The 9,081-nt window shown below is 41.4% G+C and overlaps 1 protein-coding gene across 6 annotated transcripts in view; it reads right to left on the reverse strand.

The window, feature by feature from the left end:
• Window positions 1-6,754: 6,754 nt before the first annotated feature.
• Window positions 6,755-9,081, reverse strand: part of wnk4b (WNK lysine deficient protein kinase 4b) — an 80,424-nt gene continuing 78,097 nt past the window's right edge. For all 6 annotated transcript variants that reach the window (XM_017454507.3, XM_047150729.2, XM_017454506.3 and 3 more), the window contains one exon: window positions 6,755-9,081. This exon is cut by the window's right edge and continues 103 nt beyond it. The gene's annotated coding sequence lies outside the window, so the exon portion shown is untranslated.

The following is a 9,081-nucleotide window of genomic DNA, read 5'->3' on the forward strand; positions in this document are numbered from 1 at the left end:
TCTCTGCACTCTCTGCGCCTAGTGGGCGGGGCCTCGCGCATTATTCATACACGGGCGGGGCTATAGTAGCCTGTTCTGTGAGAGAGCCTTTTGATTGGCTCTTTCCTACATCCTGTATTTACACACAGATTATACTGTTCTTTATGGAGCACCTAGCGGGCTGAGGTGAAGGCGCTTCTGTGAGGATATTTGTTTATTAATATTATCATAATAATATTACGCCTATATGAGGTATATCGTAAAGTGGGCGGGGCTGACTATAATATTAATGAGCTGGTTAAATATTTATGAGCACTTTTATGGGCTACACTTATATGATTAAATGATTGAATTGAATTTGTGGAAGCACTTAGAGAAGTTTATAGCTCTTCATTAATATTATATAACGATTATTATGCAGTGCATATTGTATAGTGGGCGGGGCTTACTTAACCGTTAATGAGCTGATTATATATTCATGAGTGCGTTTATACATGTTGAGTTATAATAAATTAAAGTATTGAATGCTGTTCAGTAGGACGTTTTAAGCTGCTCATTAACATCATATAATGATATTGTACAGTATATTGCTTAGTGGGCGGGGCTTACTTCAAATATTAATGAACTGATTATATGTTTACGAGTACTTTTATATATCTTGAGTCGGTATGATAAATTTAATTTATGAATGCTGTTATGTAGGAAAGTTTACAGCTATTTATTAATATTGTATTCTGATTATTATACAGTATATCATATAGTGGGTGGGGCTTATCAAAATGATTAAGTGGATTTCCTGTTTATGAATATTTTTATTCACATTTACATTCATTTCTGACTTATTATAAGACACGGCTTATGAACGTGAGAACGTTTATAGTTTATTATTATTATTATTATTAACAACAGCAACAATAATAATATACAGAAATGATATCATATTATTCATATAAGAGCATGTTAACGGAAGTGGGCGGGGCTTTTATGAGTACTCTAAGGTGTTATAATGACTTACTCTTGAATGCTGTCATGTAGGGAAGTTCATAACTATCCATTACTATTATATAACAATATTACACAGTATTTTATGGGATAGTGGGTGGAGCTTACTGAAATATGAATAAGCAGATTTCATATTTATAACTACTTTTTTATACACTTTAAAATTCACTGGGTTTTTATATATATTTTATATAATAAATTCAATGAATGAATGCTGTTATTCGAAGAAAATCCTAGGTATTTTGAATAATATTATAAATTAATATCCTTCAAGAACAATACTCTATTAACATGTTTTAAAGCTGGATTAGTGGGCGGGGCTTATTCATGCGGCTTTGCTATTTAGTACGCTGGGTTGTTATGATGAATTGTATGGTGCATGTGACCGTGTTTTCACAGCAAATTACATCATACAGTAGGTAAAAAAAAAACAAAAAAACGTCACGTCATACTATTTATCCATTTATAGTTACATTTCTAAAAAAAAAATCTAGCTAGCAGCTAAACCATAACTAGTCATTAGCGTGCACTAACTTGAAGGTAATGAGTGTGTGTGTATCTTTTTTTGTGTGTGTGTGTGTGTGGTGGTTGTGGTTGGATACAACTCAATTATAACTCAACTCTTGTCTTATTCATGTTTCCACGTGTCTGGGAATTCCTCGAAAACCCCATGACATCTGTCTTACTCATGTTTTTCCAGCTTGTTTAGCGCTTGCCTAATGCGTTGCACATGAAATATTACTAAATATGACTTACGGCGTGTCTTTTATAGAGTTGACCGTAATGAGAATCAGCGATAGTGGCTTCGTGAGTACGTTGTGACGGTAGGTGTTGCTTCTGCTTTTGCTTTTAGGCGAAAGGTTTAACGAGGGGACAAGGGGAGAGCTTGTTACATGGACAATAGGAGAGCATGAAAAACATTCCTCATTCTCTACCGACAGAAAAAATGTAAACATCTGCAGAAGAGTTTAACAGAAGCTTGTTTTGTTTCGGCGTACGCTCGGGCGAACGCGGCAGAACGTTATCTAGGTTTGTTGAGGCTGCGATACGGATCTCCAAATTGATAACCAGGCAAACTGGGCTTTATCACAAAGGCTTTAATGTTCTATACAGGAATTAAAGATAGTGGATGCCAGGAATTCCACTTTTGCCCCAGATACAAACCTCTAGAGTAAAAGGATCCACGGCTGATCCAGCTGGCATCTCTCCGGACAACAACACGGCTCTGGAAAATCCTAAAAATAGGCCTGTGAGAGCCTCCAATGCTGTCTAGAGGTGGACAAGTCTACGCTCATACAGTATTCCTGAGATGTTCCTCATATCCGCAGTTTATCTGATTTTACAGAATGGTGTATAAACAGTAAGTCCTGAGATTCCACATGGATAAAAAAAACAACAACAACACAATTTTCCATACACAATTCCTAAACTTTTACAGTTTATAATTTAGAAAATGAATGTTCGCCTGAGTCTGAGGTTGGGATTGATGACTAGCGCCATTGAGGTGCTAATCAAATGGTGGACTAGGGGTGTGGACTAGGGGTAGAAAAAAAAAAAAAGGAGGATAAACATGATAAACTCACTAAGGAAGCTCCGCCCCCTCTTGTCCTACACCTCACTCCCTGTTTATTGAGCCTCATCTAAAATAAACACCGAGAGACAGACGCTCCATCACCATCAGTGAAGAGGAGGAGCCAGTTCTCTCGCTATAGCTTTAGAGATTCTCTGCTTAACTCCACTACGACCCTGTGACTCAGGTTTGAGGTGCGAGGTGAGGCGTGATGGATGAGCCTGTCTCCTCGGAACGTCTTCGGACGTCAATAAAAGCCGAGCCTGCATCGGAGTACCATCTCTCTCACGCTCACAGGTGTGCTGCATGCTGTCCGGTGCGTACACACTGTAACTGAATAAACAGAGAGATTTTTAGGTTTCAGTCGACCTCGAGAGCCGTTACGCACACACTATTAACCTCACGATGTCTACGATTTTGGGCCGCTTTGATTTTTAGTCTCATGAGCCCCAACAGCGCGCCAGTGCAATAATCGAAATTGGATTTCTTTTCACATGGCTGCATGTCTGACTCCGCCGCCCTTACCGAGGTCTATCTGTTAATCTACCCCAGGCCAAGTCCTTGATTTGGCCACAGTGAGAGGCAGCTGAGAAAGACAGGACCTCCTTGATTGAGGGATGAGTCTCAGGGGTCCCGAGGAAGACGAGGGCTTGTAGCGACACTAATTAGCCTGTTGGCAGGGTTTTTTTTTTTTTTTTTTTTTTTAGGAAAAGCACACAGGAAGTCACACTAAGTAAATATCACAGTGTGGGGGAAATCGACTTGCAGAAAGAAAGAAAAAAACGCAGTCTGGAATGCTTAAGGATTCTTACAGCAGAGTGCTGATCCCTTTCAACTGAACAAAGAACTCTTTGAAGAATCCGTCAAAATCATGTGACGCTTTCAGCCACACTCAAACAGTCCAGACCGACTCAGCAGTTCTGCAAAGAAAGCCAGCTCAAAAAGACATGAAGCATCACCTAAGTGAAAATATCTTTCATAAAGTCTGATCTGTGTAATTTTCCTTTCCTTCCAAACCAAAGGTCAGATTTTCAAACCTATAGGCATTTGTGACGAATTTCAGGCTAATTTTCCTCATTTTAAGTCTTTCTTTCTAGAAAGAAGCTAAATTATCTGCCAATAATAATAATAATAATAATAATAATAATAATAATAATAATAATAAAAAACATTTCTATTTTGCTTTTTCTTACTCTGTTCAGCACTATGGTCCGCTTTGCTGCGTTTAAATGTGCTATATAAATAAAATTTACTTACTTACTTACTGACTTACTAATAGTAATAGTAATAATAATAATAATGCAAGCAGCATTTTCGGGGGCCAAGCACTCAGACTCAGCGAAGGCCGCACGTTCATAGATTCAAGCAGAGTCATGAGTTCAGGCGAAGGGATTCGAGAGAGATTTGTAGTTTCACTCATGATGTGTATGTTTTGACCACGAACACTGACTGTAGGATTTGCTGCAGCTGCCGCTACTGCTGTGACGTGTGGTGTTGTCTGTTTCTACTCTGACCTGCGGGCGTGATCGCTACTCGACCCGGGAAATCTACGGATGCCTGGCTTTTAAATTTTGGACACACGGTTCAACAGTTATGACCATTGACGTACTTCCAAATTCGGCCCAAATTTGACCCGAAGGTGGCACTAGAACGTTGGCCCAATTTTGGTCAGAATGTTCCCTAGACCCTTCTCAATCGGTGTGCCAAATTTCACTAATTTTTACCAGACGGTTCCATGGGCTGCGGTAGACACCCCAGCCAGAAGAAGAAGAATAGGTAGAATAACAATAGGGTGCCTATGCAGCTTTGGTGATTGGCCCCCTAATAATAATAATAATAATAATAATAATAATAATAATAATAATACATCATCATCATCCCATAATAAAAAATGTTAAAACATTTGCCCATAATTAAGATATTTTCTTGCTTTTCGCACTGGTGAAAGAGAAGCTGGTGAGAGAACGGCTGTTTCTAGCACAAACATTAGATGTAACTGTAAAAGGATAAAAAAAAAAAGTACAGCATGAAGTGTAGTTCTTTATTTTAAAACAAAAAAAATTCATTAGATAAATTGCTGGTATTAAACACTTTAGGGTTTGCAGCCCTACTTCTTCATGACTGATTTTTAACCTGCTGTGTTGCTCACAGAGGCATGGGTATGTGTGTGTGTGTGTGTGTGTGTGTGTGTGTGTGTGTGTGTGTGTGTGAAGGAGAAGGATCGATACAGCCAGTCGTGAGACAAACAGCAAACACGGTGAATCCCAGAGCGGCCGCAGGTTTAATTTGTTACACTGACCGAATACAGTGACGTCTCAGGGCAATAAAGCAGATCAATAAAGGATCGATTACGTCATCGACTGCAGGCCGGGCGTCTCGAGGGCCGGGAGAGTTATCTTCACAAGCCTTGAGGGTGCGAACCTCGAGGAACTTGATTTGATTAGGTTTCAATTGAGAAGGTCACGATGAGATTACAGAAGCATTCTGGTATGACTGAGCGAGCAGGGCTGAGCACCGTCCTTCACACATAACGACACATCAATACCAGGTTTCAGTTGAATATCTGTCCTGATTCGGAGTGTGTAATGGGAAAATATTAGGCGGAACTACACAGTGGGTCGTTTTAATCGGATTTCTTCGCGAGCGTTTGAGATTTTTCTGTCCGTGGAAGAGGAATAATTTAATACGTGGTGTAAAATACGACCCACGTGGCAGCTCGGGGAAGTCCACGCTTCATTTCAGGCACATGAGGTTCCTTTATGGTAACGCCGACAGTGGCTCACGCCAAATCCGGGCCAAACGTGTGTGAAACGCACCCGAGCGTGTCTGAGCGGGGTTTCAGAGCGTACGTTCTGCTCCGAAACATTACATTTACATTTAGCCCCGCCCACAAATCTCAACAAAACGACGACTTGTCCTACGTCCGCACTTGCAAGTGACTTGTCGCTACTGCCGTCCGTTGTGGGAGGAGCCTGTCCGGGCCAAACAGATGACTATTGTGCTCATAGAGAAGATACGTATTTAATAAGGACCCAAAAATCGTATGTTCGGCAGGTAAATCTGCCAGGATTGAGCAAAAACCGACCAACGTTTTCTGGTCCCAATAACAACAGCAACCACAGACGTCTGGAGCTAGTCTGGCAGACGCGTGTACTCGGCTCACGAGCTAATCGGCTTGCGTGCGTCTCACTACGAGGTGAAACGCCGACTCTTAAGATGGATGCTCGTGATTGGTGGAATAAAAAAGTACCGCGTAACAACAGGAACACGAATAAGGAGTGAACGAAGGAGCGTTGTGGGAAATCGTGGCGTGTTTGGTGTCAAATGATGGGATTTCACTTTCCGGCGCCTCGAAAAGCTCCACTGCTCGGATCTTCTCGGCGATCCGTCAGGCGGGATGTACGGTGAAGGTAACACGCGGTGCAACATTCCAGGCATTTCCGTCCGTTCCACACGTCTTCATCGAGAACATTAACGCAGCCTATAAACAGCGCCTTCATTTCTGGCCTTTTTCGGTCAAAGTGGTGAGGAAGGAAAAAGCGCCGAGGGAGAAATCCGCCACCGCTCCCGTACATGGACATGTTTAAAGGATTACATCATTTTACAGCCCACCGTACTTTCTAACCAGGAGGAGAGCTGAGAAAAACTAAACCTCCTGATCACCTGCTCCAGTACGACCTGATCCAACCTCGACTGGAAACAATACAGCTATATATATATAATATAACATAATATATATATATACGTCCCACTGCTTCCTGTCTCTGATGATTCAGGGTCGGCTGGGGTTATTTATAACCCATGAAAGCTGTGAAGAAGGACGAGGAACTGCGCAGGATGTGAAGCCCCGGTGCCGGCGATGGTGCTGGGGGCCGTCTGGGGAAGTTATGATTGTGTTCTGCTTTACATTAAAAAGAAAAGGAGAAAAAAAAAATGAAAGAAAGAATGAAGAAACCCCAGACACGCAGTCCAGGATTAAAAATAGCTCCGAAAATAAAAGCTTTGCTCGCCAGGACCGGAGGTTTTTCCTCCACGAGTGTACCGCACTGCACTGAACTTACCGCTACAGACAAAAACACCCAGAGTCCGATGTTTTCACAGCGCGAGCGCTCATATCCTCGCTCAGACAACAAAATAAAAGTCTAAAATCCCTTTCCGAAGCAGCTTGTTCTGGAGTATCGTCCCATGATGCAATGCTCCGAGTCGTTTCATAGCCATTAAACTTTATTATCAATGTATTTACAATCATCGTTTCTCAAACAGGAATCAAGCACGTGAGTAAAAAACAAACAAACAAACAAACAAACAAACAAACAAACAAAAGAAAACACCATAAAAGACGGCATGTGGATAAAACCTCGCCTTTCAGCGAGTAACATACGCCGCCGGGCGTCTCGCTCTTTATCGCAATATACACGCCTATTTTCGTTTAGTTCTATTTCTATTTCGATATAAACCATGGATTCTTCACACGACCGCCGTCCGGCAGTTTTCTAAACCTCTGACGTGTTAAAAAAATAAAAAAACAGTTCGAAGTTCACAGTTTCATGGCATTTTTCTGTCGTGTCGGCTTTCGTCGTTCATCAGATCACGTCCGTTTACAGGACTGCATAGGAGAGGGGCGGGGGGAGGGGGGGGGGAGGGGCTACGACGCTTTACGTTAAAGTTTATTTACATGTACAGAGCGCGTGTGGTGTTTACGGAAACACAGAAAGTGCGGCGTGTCAGTTTAGAGATAAAGAAACACTTCTGATACGATATCCCCCCCCCCCCCCCCCCAAAAAAAATACACGTCCGTCTCTTAAAACTCCGCCGACGTCATGAGGCCAGAGGAGTCTGCAGACCTTAATGAAGTCCTTAATAACGAACACGTCGCGACGCAGGCAGAACTTTAGACCTCAAATCACACCAGCACGTGGAGGGGGTCATGTGATTCGCTCCTGATTCGTTTAGTTCAACAACAACAAAAAAGAAATAAAAATAAATCCAGCACAAAAAAGAAAAAAGATTTAGTTGTTATAAATATAGCAAATTTGCCCATGTTTAATCACTAAAATGATTATTTATTTAAAAAAAAAAAATAAAAAAATAAAAAATACAGATACAAGTGAAGCTTGTGGAGTTGAAATAATCGATCGGTTCGTTTGCTTCATTTCTATTCGATTTAAAATGAATCAAAAATGATTGAAAATGTATTTGTATGTTTTTATTTGGCAAATATTTTTCTTTGCGTATTTGTGGATTGAACTATTTCTTAATTAACTTATTTATTTATTTGTTTACTGAACTGTCCTGCACAGTAAAATCACCATTAGACTCATAGTAAAGTCCATTAGACTCATACAAACACTCTCAAAAGGTCAAATGAAACCTGCTAAAAAAAAAAAAAAAAAATTGTTAATAAAAAAAGAAGAGCATCGTATACGAGAAACTTTGAGTTATATGACAACACGGCTTTGTGCAAAACGTCGATGTGCAAAACATGTCTAAATAAAAGTTTGAGGCGTTGGCGTCCGCGTTGGCGCGCAGCTGATTCTGTTAGAAAGGCGAGTTTTCTCATCAGGATTATTATTCTTATTCTTAAACCGGCAATTTGTTCATTCGGATTAAAAAATAAACATCATCCACAAGGTCTCACACACACACACACACACACACACACACGCACGGGACACTGTGAAAAGCCGAACGTGAAAGCTGGACGTACGTAACAAGGTTATTATCCTTAACACAAACTATCACGGGAACTGAAACTATCAGGGAAAGAATGCGAGTTTCCCAGATAAACTCAAACTGAGAACTGCAGCTGTAACGTCGACCCGCAACGCGCCCGGAAACTACAGAGAAATTCAGAATAAACCTTCCGTGTCGGTGTTTAAAATGTCGGGCGGTCCGACGTAACCCTCCACCGCATGGGCATGAGTACATTTACAGAGAGAGAAAAAAAAACGAAAGTTTGCGTGGATTCTTATCACTCGAATCAGTCGGTGAATTGTAAAAGCAGAAAAGGAAGTGCACTTCCTGGTCATGTGACGTGGCATGGCTTTGTTATTTATGTAGAAAGATGGTCGCGTTGTGCTGTTGCCTGTCAAAACATTGGAGATAAATGGATTGTTGCCCAGTAAAGGGTTAAGAACGGAGGTTGAATAGAGTGGGTTCATCAATGGTGCCGAATCATGAATGACCAGCAGGTGGCAGAATAACGCGTATGAGGGCTCCTTGGCGCGGCGGTGATTTACTGCAGTAGCAGTGGAGTGCTAATAGTGAAATGAACAGGTGCTTCGGGGTTGGATTTTAAGAAGGAACTGGCAGTTCAGAGAACTCTTAATCCCGAGATCAGACTCTTTGTGGATACGACGCACGGAGTTTTCACACACCGGTGGACGATGTCGTGATGAGGTGACGCACAGCTGCTCGATAATATTCACGCCTCCTGTGATTTAAAGCTGATGGAACGAACGCAGTCTCGTTCCTTTCACTCAGACTCACGCTGGCAGTTTTTATTTCTTTCTTTCTTTGCTTCTTTTTAC

Source organism: Ictalurus punctatus, chromosome 24 (assembly GCF_001660625.3).
Source record: "Ictalurus punctatus breed USDA103 chromosome 24, Coco_2.0, whole genome shotgun sequence".
Lineage (NCBI taxonomy): Eukaryota > Metazoa > Chordata > Actinopteri > Siluriformes > Ictaluridae > Ictalurus > Ictalurus punctatus.